We start from the raw sequence: 12,681 nt of genomic DNA, 5'->3' as shown, positions 1-12,681 counted from the left end.
TATAGACTGTATATTGTGACAGACAGCAGGACAAGACTGCATATTGTGACAGACAGCAGGACTATAGACTGTATATTGTGACAGACAGCAGGAGTTTATATTGTGACAGACAGACAGCAGGACTATAGACTGTATATTGTGACAGACAGACAGCAGGACTATAGACTGTATATTGTGACAGACAGCAGGACAATAGACTATAGACTGTTTAGACTGTATATTGTGACAGGCAGCAGGACTATAGACTGTATATTGTGACAGGCAGCAGGAGTATAGACTGTATATTGTGACAGGCAGCAGGACTATATGACAGGCAGCAGGAGTATAGACAGTGACAGGCAGCAGGACTATAGACTGTATATTGTGACAGGCAGTAGGACATAGACTATAGACTGTATATTGTGACAGACAGCAGGACTATAGACTGTATATTGTGACAGGCAGCAGGACTATAGACTGTATATTGTGACAGGCAGCAGGAGCAGGACTATAGACTGTATATTGTGACAGGCAGCAGGACTATAGACTGTATATTGTGACAGACAGCAGGACTATAGACTGTATATTGTGACAGACAGAAGGACATAGACTGCATAGACTGACAGCAGGTCAGACAGACAGCACTATAGACTGTATATTGTGACAGACAGCAGGACTATAGACTGTATATTGACAGACAGCAGGAGTACTATAGACTGACTATATTGTGACAGACAGCAGGGGAGTATAGACTGTATATTGTGACTATAGACTGTATATTGTGACAGACAGCAGGACTATAGACTGTATATTGTGACAGACAGCAGGAGTATAGACTGTATATTGTGACAGGCAGCAGGAGTATAGACTGTATATTGTGACAGGCAGCAGGGACTATAGACTGTATATTGTGACAGACAGCAGGACTATAGACTGTATATTGTGACAGACAGCAGGAGTATAGACTGTATATTGCGACAGACAGCAGGACTATAGACTGTGACAGACAGCAGGACTATAGACTGTATATTGACAGGCAGCAGGACTATAGACTGTATATTGTGACAGACAGCAGGAGTATAGACTGTATATTGTGACAGACAGCAGGACTATAGACTGTATACTGTGACAGACAGCAGGACTATAGACTGTATATTGTGACAGGCAGCAGGAGTATAGACTGTATATTGTGACAGACAGCAGGAGTATAGACTGTATATTGTGACAGGCAGCAGGACTATAGACTGTATATTGTGACAGACAGCAGGACTATAGACTGTATATTGTGACAGACAGCAGGGTTACGCCGGTTCTCTCTCCACCATCAGATGGCGCTAACATACAGTACTTCTGTAACGTTCTCTCATCGTGTTTCAGATGGCGTTTACATATTTATGTAAAGTTCTCATCGTTTTTCGCTGGAAAAATGTAACCACCAGGCCTAGTATTATGATCCATTAGAAATAACTCATAGAATATGCTCATTCCCAATTTGCCTAAAATAATGCATATTTGTAGATTATTAGGTTATTATAGGCTATTTTACACGTGTATTGACCATTGAAAGTGCATTTAGTCCGTGAGATGTTAGGAAATACAACTTCACTTGTTTTTATGCAAGTTTTGTGTTTAACCCCCCCAACAAATCCGCTGCGGAGCCGAGCAAACCGTGCGCACCTGGCAAGCTGCATGGACCGCACAAGAGAGAGAGGGAGACAGGCACAAGTCTACTAGCGGACACCTCCAAAGATCCAACTGTCCCAACATTGGGACATTCCTTTACACGGGTCGCCCTCTGAATAAAACCCAGCATGCCTGGTAATGTTTGTCAAAGGGTGGTAATAATGTATGTAATACGGCTGTAATAAGGTATGGCGCTCTATATTTACGTTAGTGTGGGCTACACATTAATATAATAATAATAATATATGCCATTTAGCAGACGCTTTTATCCAAAGCGACTTACAGTCATGTCGTTTGAACTTCAGCACAGCTCTCGGCAGTGTTCTGTGTGGATAGAAATGTGATTTGCTTAGTGGGATTGCGCTTCGAGTTTGCTCCACCCAAAGAGGATATGGGCTGTTGGAGCAGGGACTGGGTTATGTTGCCAAAAAAAATAGCCGTTAACTGAAGTTGCTGAACTATTGGAAAGCCACGCTGAGAAGTTCGGGGGTAAAGTCCTATTTGAGTTTTAATCACATGGCATTTTAAGAATGCTTCAAAGATGGCGGTAGCTACAGTAATTTCGAGGAACGGAGTACAAAAAAGTGGATTTTTGGAGGTTTTAGTGAGGGACCGATGGCACAATGTTTTGGCCAATTTGAACGAAGAAGCTCTAACGTTGAGTTGCGAGGACCTGGGAGAGAATGTGACCCTAAACGGCATCACCAATGGATCTTACGGGTGCAACGCAACCCACCCGGATCACACAAACAGTCCGAAAACTGCGGTGAGGACAGCTTTCACGGATTTACAGGAGCAAGTCCCAGAGGCGATCGCAAACAGAAAAAGATGTGTGAAAGTAGTAAAGCAGGAGGTAGGAGGACTCGGCATCAGCATAAAGGAGGGAAAGAGAATAAAATGCCGATACTTATTAGTAAGATCTTCAAAGGTCTGGCTGCGGATCAAACCCAAGCCTTGTATGTCGGTGACGCGATTCTGTCGGTGAACGGTGTGAACCTGCGGGACGCTACGCATGACGAGGCGGGTGCAGGGCTCAAACGAGCCGGGAGAGAGGTGACGCTCGAAGGTAAGAACGGAACGGGACCAACTGGCGTTCGATACATCTGTTCTTGGTGAAGTGTGGGGGCCCGGGGCATCCTCAAATCTAAATGCAGGCTGCCAGAGGAATTACGCACATTAATATTTCTGCTCTCAAACATATGAGTGATCAACCTCTGTCAACTGGGTCCACAAACAAACATGATTATTTTTTTTCTTCTTCGATTTTCTAAATACTTTCAATATTATTAATTTCCATGTCGGCTCAATGCCGTGGCAAAAGGATGTCCATTTGAAACTCCAAAATAGTTTTACATTTCTTTGGGCAATAATGAAGATTAACTGAAATTCTTATGTTGTTTCTTGCAATAGCCTTCCGTGACTTTAAAGATTATTTATCTCGAAACGGTGATTCCTAAAAGATGCATCAGCTGATATCTCAAAGTGCTGTACAGAAACCCAGCCTAAAACCCCAAACAGCAAGCAATGCAGGTGTAGAAGCACGGTGGCTAGGAAAAACTCCCTAGAAAGGCCAAAACCTAGGAAGAAACCTAGAGATGAACCAGGCTATGTGGGGTGGCCAGTCCTCTTCTGGCTGTGTCTGGTGGAGATTATAACAGAACATGGCCAAGATGTTCAAATGTTCATAAATGACCAGTATGGTCAAATAATAGTAGTTGTCGAGGGTGCAGCAAGTCAGCACCTCAGGAGTAAATGTCAGTTGGCTTTTCATAGCCGATCATGAAAGAATAGGAATTTTGAATGAAGTAAAACATCAACTCTGTCAGAGTGCTGAAAAATCTAATAGAATGATTGTTTTTATTGGGGATTTTTTAAATTAATTATTTTCCATACTTTACAAACGTTTGTATTTAACTTCTACTTTTAGAGGCAAAAATATATCTGTTTTGAGTATCTGTTGTCAACTCCGTAAGTGGCTTGTCAACTCTGTCACTTGATGGCTAACCACCTTAAAAATATTTTTTTTTTGTGTGTCAATATTCTGAGAAAATAATGTGTATCATTGTTCTGCAACATTAAACAATGTAACTAGTTTCTGTACAAGACCTAAGGGTTCATGTTTGCTGTATAAATGTTGTTTTACGTTCTAAATCTAGAAAAACTAAAATGAGCCATGGAGCATTATATAGTGCTATAAAACAAAACATTTTCACCTGCTAAAATAAATGTTTTCAACAGGCCTATCAGCAACGTCAACAGTTTACAGAATAAGGAAATAATAGTATGTCCCTTGTTGATAAATATTTAGGCGACTCCCTCTCCATGTTGCGAAATCAAATACTTTGAATTTCTGAGGAAATCTTTATCATCCAACCTTGGGAATCGTACATCACAGGACTGGGAGTGTAAACAGGACTGGGAGTGTAAACAGGACTGGGAGTGTAAACAGGACTGGGAGTGTAAACAGGACTGGGAGTGTAAACAGGACTGGGAGTGTAAACAGGACTGGGAGTGTAAACAGGACTGGGAGTGTAAACAGGACTGGGAGTGTAAACAGGACTGGGAGTGTAATATCAAGTTTTGCCCAAAACAACACAGGCTGGCTGGCTGGCTGGCACACACACGCAAATAATAAAAAATGTCACCATTTCACATTTCTCTGCATTTCTCTGCATCCAAGAATCCAAGCAACAACCTCTACCTCACTCTGTAACCAGGCAACATAAACAACCTCTACCTCACTCTGTAACCAGGCAACATAAACAACCTCTACCTCACTCTGTAACCAGGCAACATAAACAACCTCTACCTCACTCTGTAACCAGACAACATAAACAACCTCTACCTCACTCTGTAACCAGACAACATAAACAACCTCTACCTCACTCTGTAACCAGACAACATAAACAACCTCTACCTCACTCTGTAACCAGACAACATAAACAACCTCTACCTCACTCTGTAACCAGACAACATAAACAACCTCTACCTCACTCTGTAACCAGACAACATAAACAACCTCTACCTCACTCTGTAACCAGACAACATAAACAACCTCTACCTCACTCTGTAACCAGACAACATAAACAACCTCTACCTCACTCTGTAACCAGACAACATAAACAACCTCTACCTCACTCTGTAACCAGACAACATAAACAACCTCTACCTCACTCTGTAACCAGACAACATAAACAACCTCTACCTCACTCTGTAACCAGACAACATAAACAACCTCTACCTCACTATGTAACCAGACAACATAAACAACCTCTACCTCACTCTGTAACCAGACAACATAAACAACCTCTACCTCACTCTGTAACCAGACAACATAAACAACCTCTACCTCACTCTGTAACCAGACAACATAAACAACCTCTACCTCACTCTGTAACCAGACAACATAAACAACCTCTACCTCACTCTGTAACCAGACAACATAAACAACCTCTACCTCACTCTGTAACCAGACAACATAAACAACCTCTACCTCACTCTGTAACCAGACAACATAAACAACCTCTACCTCACTCTGTAACCAGACAACATAAACAACCTCTACCTCACTCTGTAACCAGACAACATAAACAACCTCTACCTCACTATGTAACCAGACAACATAAACAACCTCTACCTCACTCTGTAACCAGACAACATAAACAACCTCTACCTCACTCTGTAACCAGACAACATAAACAACCTCTACCTCACTCTGTAACCAGACAACATAAACAACCTCTACCTCACTCTGTAACCAGACAACATAAACAACCTCTACCTCACTCTGTAACCAGACAACATAAACAACCTCTACCTCACTCTGTAACCAGACAACATAAACAACCTCTACCTCACTCTGTAACCAGACAACATAAACAACCTCTACCTCACTCTGTAACCAGACAACATAAACAACCTCTACCTCACTCTGTAACCAGACAACATAAACAACCTCTACCTCACTCTGTAACCAGGCAACATAAACAACCTCTACCTCACTCTGTAACCAGACAACATAAACAACCTCTACCTCACTCTGTAACCAGGCAACATAAACAACCTCTACCTCACTCTGTAACCAGGCAACATAAACAACCTCTACCTCACTCTGTAACCAGACAACATAAACAACCTCTACCTCACTCTGTAACCAGACAACATAAACAACCTCTACCTCAATCTGTAACCAGACAACATAAACAACCTCTACCTCACTCTGTAACCAGACAACATAAACAACCTCTACCTCACTCTGTAACCAGACAACATAAACAACCTCTAACTCACTCTGTAACCAGACAACATAAACAACCTCTACCTCACTCTGTAACCAGACAACATAAACAACCTCTACCTCACTCTGTAACCAGACAACATAAACAACCTCTACCTCACTCTGTAACCAGACAACATAAACAACCTCTACCTCACTCTGTAACCAGACAACATAAACAACCTCTACCTCACTCTGTAACCAGACAACATAAACAACCTCTACCTCACTCTGTAACCAGACAACATAAACAACCTCTACCTCACTCTGTAACCAGACAACATAAACAACCTCTACCTCACTCTGTAACCAGACAACATAAACAACCTCTACCTCACTCTGTAACCAGACAACATAAACAACCTCTACCTCACTCTGTAACCAGACAACATAAACAACCTCTACCTCACTCTGTAACCAGACAACATAAACAACCTCTACCTCACTCTGTAACCAGACAACATAAACAACCTCTACCTCACTCTGTAACCAGACAACATAAACAACCTCTACCTCACTCTGTAACCAGACAACATAAACAACCTCTACCTCACTCTGTAACCAGACAACATAAACAACCTCTACCTCACTCTGTAACCAGACAACATAAACAACCTCTACCTCACTCTGTAACCAGAACAACAACATAAACAACCTCTACCTCACTCTGTAACCAGACAACATAAACAACCTCTACCTCACTCTGTAACCAGACAACATAAACAACCTCTACCTCACTCTGTAACCAGACAACATAAACAACCTCTACCTCACTCTGTAACCAGACAACATAAACAACCTCTACCTCACTCTGTAACCAGACAACATAAACAACCTCTACCTCACTCTGTAACCAGACAACATAAACAACCTCTACCTCACTCTGTAACCAGACAACATAAACAACCTCTACCTCACTCTGTAACCAGACAACATAAACAACCTCTACCTCACTCTGTAACCAGACAACATAACCAGACAACATAAACAACCTCTACCTCACTCTGTAACCAGACAACATAAACAACCTCTACCTCACTCTGTAACCAGACAACATAAACAACCTCTACCTCACTCTGTAACCAGACAACATAAACAACCTCTACCTCACTCTGTAACCAGACAACATAAACAACCTCTACCTCACTCTGTAACCAGACAACATAAACAACCTCTACCTCACTCTGTAACCAGACAACATAAACAACCTCTACCTCACTATGTAACCAGAACAACAACATAAACAACCTCTACCTCACTCTGTAACCAGACAACATAAACAACCTCTACCTCACTCTGTAACCAGACAACATAAACAACCTCTACCTCACTCTGTAACCAGACAACATAAACAACCTCTACCTCACTCTGTAACCAGACAACATAAACAACCTCTACCTCACTCTGTAACCAGACAACATAAACAACCTCTACCTCACTCTGTAACCAGACAACATAAACAACCTCTACCTCACTCTGTAACCAGACAACATAAACAACCTCTACCTCACTATGTAACCAGACAACATAAACAACCTCTACCTCACTCTGTAACCAGACAACATAAACAACCTCTACCTCACTCTGTAACCAGACAACATAAACAACCTCTACCTCACTCTGACAGACAACATAAACAACCTCTACCTCACTCTGTAACCAGACAACATAAACAACCTCTACCTCACTCTGTAACCAGACAACATAAACAACCTCTACCTCACTCTGTAACCAGACAACATAAACAACCTCTACCTCACTATGTAACCAGACAACATAAACAACCTCTACCTCACTATGTAACCAGACAACATAAACAACCTCTACCTCACTCTGTAACCAGACAACATAAACAACCTCTACCTCACTCTGTAACCAGACAACATAAACAACCTCTACCTCACTCTGTAACCAGACAACATAAACAACCTCTACCTCACTCTGTAACCAGACAACATAAACAACCTCTACCTCACTCTGTAACCAGACAACATAAACAACCTCTACCTCACTCTGTAACCAGACAACATAAACAACCTCTACCTCACTCTGTAACCAGACAACATAAACAACCTCTACCTCACTCTGTAACCAGACAACATAAACAACCTCTACCTCACTCTGTAACCAGACAACATAAACAACCTCTACCTCACTCTGTAACCAGACAACATAAACAACCTCTACCTCACTCTGTAACCAGACAACATAAACAACCTCTACCTCACTATGTAACCAGTAACCAGACAACATAAACAACCTCTACCTCACTCTGTAACCAGACAACATAAACAACCTCTACCTCACTATGTAACCAGACAACATAAACAACCTCTACCTCACTCTGTAACCAGACAACATAAACAACCTCTACCTCACTCTGTAACCAGACAACATAAACAACCTCTACCTCACTCTGTAACCAGACAACATAAACAACCTCTACCTCACTCTGTAACCAGACAACATAAACAACCTCTACCTCACTCTGTAACCAGACAACATAAACAACCTCTACCTCACTATGTAACCAGACAACATAAACAACCTCTACCTCACTCTGTAACCAGACAACATAAACAACCTCTACTACCTCACTATGTGTAACCAGACAACATAAACAACCTCTACCTCACTCTGTAACCAGACAACATAAACAACCTCTACCTCACTCTGTAACCAGACAACATAAACAACCTCTACCTCACTCTGTAACCAGACAACATAAACAACCTCTACCTCACTCTGTAACCAGACAACATAAACAACCTCTACCTCACTATGTAACCAGACAACATAAACAACCTCTACCTCACTCTGTAACCAGACAACATAAACAACCTCTACCTCACTCTGTAACCAGACAACATAAACAACCTCTACCTCACTCCAGACAACATAAACAACCTCTACCTCACTACCAGACAACATAAACAACCTCTACCTCACTCTGTAACCAGACAACATAAACAACCTCTACCTCACTCTGTAACCAGACAACATAAACAACCTCTACCTCACTCTGTAACCAGACAACATAAACAACCTCTACCTCACTATGTAACCAGACAACATAAACAACCTCTACCTCACTCTGTAACCAGACAACATAAACAACCTCTACCTCACTATGTAACCAGACAACATAAACAACCTCTACCTCACTCTGTAACCAGACAACATAAACAACCTCTACCTCACTCTGTAACCAGACAACATAAACAACCTCTACCTCACTCTGTAACCAGACAACATAAACAACCTCTACCTCACTCTGTAACCAGACAACATAAACAACCTCTACCTCACTCTGTAACCAGACAACATAAACAACCTCTACCTCACTATGTAACCAGTAACAGACAACATAAACAACCTCTACCTCACTCTGTAACCAGACAACATAAACAACCTCTACCTCACTATGTAACCAGTAACCAGACAACATAAACAACCTCTACCTCACTCTGTAACTAAACAACCTCTACCTCACTATGTAACCAGACAACATAAACAACCTCTACCTCACTATGTAACCAGACAACATAAACAACCTCTACCTCACTCTGTAACCAGACAACATAAACAACCTCTACCTCACTCTGTAACCAGACAACATAAACAACCTCTACCTCACTATGTAACCAGAAACAACAACATAAACAACCTCTACCTCACTATGTAACCAGACAACATAAACAACCTCTACCTCACTCTGTAACCAGACAACATAAACAACCTCTACCTCACTATAACCAGTAACCAGTAACCAGACAACATAAACAACCTCTACCTCACTCTGTAACCAGACAACATAAACAACCTCTACCTCACTATGTAACCAGACAACATAAACAACCTCTACCTCACTATGTAACCAGACAACATAAACAACCTCTACCTCACTATGTAACCAGACAACATAAACAACCTCTACCTCACTCTGTAACCAGACAACATAAACAACCTCTACCTCACTATGTAACCAGTAACCAGACAACATAAACAACCTCTACCTCACTCTGTAACCAGACAACATAAACAACCTCTACCTCACTCTGTAACCAGACAACATAAACAACCTCTACCTCACTATGTAACCAGACAACATAAACAACCTCTACCTCACTATGTAACCAGACAACATAAACAACCTCTACCTCACTCTGTAACCAGACAACATAAACAACCTCTACCTCACTATGTAACCAGTAACCAGACAACATAAACAACCTCTACCTCACTCTGTAACCAGACAACATAAACAACCTCTACCTCACTCTGTAACCAGACAACATAAACAACCTCTCTACCTCACTCTGTAACCAGACAACATAAACAACCTAACCAGACAACATAAACAACCTCTACCTCACTATGTAACCAGACAACATAAACAACAGACAACAACATAAACAACCTCTACCTCACTATGTAACCAGACAACATAAACAACCTCTACCTCACTCTGTAACCAGACAACATAAACAACCTCTACCTCACTATGTAACCAGAACAACAACATAAACAACCTCTACCTCACTCTGTAACCAGACAACATAAACAACCTCTACCTCACTCTGTAACCAGACAACATAAACAACCTCTACCTCACTCTGTAACCAGACAACATAAACAACCTCTACCTCACTCTGTAACCAGACAACATAAACAACCTCTACCTCACTATGTAACCAGTAACAACAACATAAACAACCTCTACCTCACTCTGTAACCAGACAACATAAACAACCTCTACCTCACTATGTAACCAGACAACATAAACAACCTCTACCTCACTATGTAACCAGACAACATAAACAACCTCTACCTCACTCTGTAACCAGACAACATAAACAACCTCTACCTCACTATGTAACCAGTAACCAGACAACATAAACAACCTCTACCTCACTATGTAACCAGACAACATAAACAACACCTCACTCTGTAACCAGACAACATAAACAACCTCTACCTCACTATGTAACCAGACAACATAAACAACCTCTACCTCACTCTGTAACCAGACAACATAAACAACCTCTACCTCACTATGTAACCAGACAACATAAACAACCTCTACCTCACTATGTAACCAGACAACATAAACAACCTCTACCTCACTATGTAACCAGACAACATAAACAACCTCTACCTCACTATGTAACCAGACAACATAAACAACCTCTACCTCACTATGTAACCAGACAACATAAACAACCTCTACCTCACTATGTAACCAGTAACCAGACAACATAAACAACCTCTACCTCACTCTATAACCAGTAACCAGACAACATAAACAACCTCTACCTCACTATGTAACCAGACAACATAAACAACCTCTACCTCACTATGTAACCAGTAACCAGACAACATAAACAACCTCTACCTCACTATGTAACCAGTAACAAACATAAACAACCTCTACCTCACTCTGTAACCAGTAACCAGGCAACATAAACAACCTCTACCTCACTATGTAACCAGACAACATAAACAACCTCTACCTCACTCTGTAACCAGACAACATAAACAACCTCTACCTCACTATGTAACCAGACAACATAAACAACCTCTACCTCACTATGTAACCAGACAACATAAACAACCTCTACCTCACTCTGTAACCAGTAACCAGTAAACAACCTCTACCTCACTCTGTAACCAGACAACATAAACAACCTCTACCTCACTATGTAACCAGTAACCAGACAACATAAACAACCTCTACCTCACTCTGTAACCAGACAACATAAACAACCTCTACCTCACTCTATAACCAGTAACCAGACAACATAAACAACCTCTACCTCACTCTGTAACCAGACAACATAAACAACCTCTACCTCACTCTGTAACCAGACAACATAAACAACCTCTACCTCACTATGTAACCAGACAACATAAACAACCTCTACCTCACTATGTAACCAGTAACCAGGCAACATAAACAACCTCTACCTCACTCTGTAACCAGACAACATAAACAACCTCTACCTCACTATGTAACCAGTAACCAGACAACATAAACAACCTCTACCTCACTCTGTAACCAGACAACATAAACAACCTCTACCTCACTCTATAACCAGTAACCAGACAACATAAACAACCTCTACCTCACCATGTAACCAGACAACATAAACAACCTCTACCTCACTCTGTAACCAGACAACATAAACAACCTCTACCTCACTATGTAACCAGTAACCAGACAACATAAACAACCTCTACCTCACTCTGTAACCAGACAACATAAACAACCTCTACCTCACTCTATAACCAGTAACCAGACAACATAAACAACCTCTACCTCACCATGTAACCAGACAACATAAACAACCTCTACCTCACTCTGTAACCAGACAACATAAACAACCTCTACCTCACAACATAAACAACATCTACCTCTACCTCACCATGTAACCAGACAACATAAACAACCTCTACCTCACTCTGTAACCAGACAACATAAACAACAGACAACATAAACAACCTCTACCTCACTATGTAACCAGACAACATAAACAACCTCTACCTCACTATGTAACCAGACAACATAAACAACCTCTACCTCACTATGTAACCAGACAACATAAACAACCTCTACCTCACTATGTAACCAGACAACATAAACAACCTCTACCTCACTATGTAACCAGACAACATAAACAACCTCTACCTCACTATGTAACCAGACAACATAAACAACCTCTACCTCACTATGTAACCAGTAA

General features: G+C 41.2%; 1 pseudogene; it reads left to right on the top strand.

Moving 5' to 3' along the window:
* Window positions 1-1,981: 1,981 nt before the first annotated feature.
* LOC124021597 overlaps window positions 1,982-12,681 on the top strand; it is a 69,911-nt pseudogene continuing 59,211 nt past the window's right edge.

This window comes from Oncorhynchus gorbuscha, unplaced genomic scaffold (assembly GCF_021184085.1).
Source record: "Oncorhynchus gorbuscha isolate QuinsamMale2020 ecotype Even-year unplaced genomic scaffold, OgorEven_v1.0 Un_scaffold_1136, whole genome shotgun sequence".
In the NCBI taxonomy this organism is placed as follows: domain Eukaryota; kingdom Metazoa; phylum Chordata; class Actinopteri; order Salmoniformes; family Salmonidae; genus Oncorhynchus; species Oncorhynchus gorbuscha.
Note: the sequence above shows the minus strand (reverse complement) of the source record. Positions and strands in the feature narration are given on the sequence as shown.